Below are 1,387 nucleotides of genomic sequence, written 5' to 3' on the forward strand. Positions count from 1 at the left end.
CCTTGACTAGTGTAAGCACTGCTTAGCAACAACTGAAACATCGGTGTGTTATCAACATTGTTCTCACCCTAAATCCAAAACACAGCACTGTACCAGCTACGAGGAAGAAAATTAACTCTATCCCAGCTGAAACCAGGACATCTTCACATTCAAGTGGTAAATATTTAAATACTGGTTCCACCAGGAAATAGCCCCTGGGCCAAAAAGGGCTTGCTTGGTTTATTTGTTAGAAGTTTTCCTTTACTGAACACAGCTGTACAGAGAAAAAGGAGAAAACATGGCAATAATAAAGAGGTAGCTGCCCAGACATCCCTGGAGGATCCAGGCTTAGAAACCCTCTCTTGTCATCAAACAGGAGGGATTCAGATGAGAAACATAGAAATTAGTGCTGGGAAGTTCTTTTGCTTGAGCTTAGTGTCCATTCTTCCAGAGGTGCCCAGAGATGCTGGGGTTAGAAACAGGGCAAATTAAAAATAAAAAATAAGAATTTTCCTGGCCAACCCAAGATAAGCTGTATTTTCTGGCATAGTGTTTATATATACTCTCCTCACCCTTTGTAATCCAAGTCTGGAGGATGGCTCTAGCATATGTCTCTTTTGGGCCTCTGGTGTGGAATGACATCTTGGTGGGCTGGCTGCGACACGTCTATCGATGGAGTGGGTATGCCACTTTGACCACAGGAGGGGACTGACTCCATCAGGATACCCTGCCCTAAATATCGAGGAGGGTGGGAGAGAAGCCTGAATGATCTTGAATAGTACAAAGAAATGGCAATTAGTAAGTATATTGTGCTCCTTCCAGCAAAAATTAGGGGCACCAGTGAGAGGATCAGAGGATTTGAAACAAGCAAAAGGATGTACTTTTTCACACATTATGTTGTTACATTATGTACGTTATTGCTCCAGGCAAAAGTGTAATAGATCCAAAAGCAGCCTGAGAATTTAATGGGAGCAGCATCCTTCAGGGCCTGTTAACAGCTGTATGTCAACCTCCATTTCAGGAGTCCATCAGCCACAAATTGCTGGAAACAAGGAAGAAATTCCAGGGAAGGATCACTCCAGACTTGTGTTTTTCCCCCTAAACCCCTGCTAGAGTCCCCTACCAGTGCCAGACACAGATGCATGATGAGATGGACTCCTGGCATATCTTTTTTTTTGTTTATGCTCCTAATTGGCAATGCCTTAATTCCTACCCATGGCAGAGCTTTTCCTTCCACTAGGCTGGAATTTCTCACCATGATGTGGCCGGTCCATTGGCAGAAGGAATGCCAAACAGGCTCAGACCACCAAGCCTTTGGAAGCCCGGGCCCCCAAGATATGGTTTTGACTTAGAAACCATGAACGTTGAGCTGAGCGCTTCCTGGTGACTGAACCAGGTTTTACCCAAA

This window comes from Aptenodytes forsteri, unplaced genomic scaffold (assembly GCF_000699145.1).
Source record: "Aptenodytes forsteri isolate BGI_AS27 unplaced genomic scaffold, ASM69914v1 Scaffold119, whole genome shotgun sequence".
In the NCBI taxonomy this organism is placed as follows: domain Eukaryota; kingdom Metazoa; phylum Chordata; class Aves; order Sphenisciformes; family Spheniscidae; genus Aptenodytes; species Aptenodytes forsteri.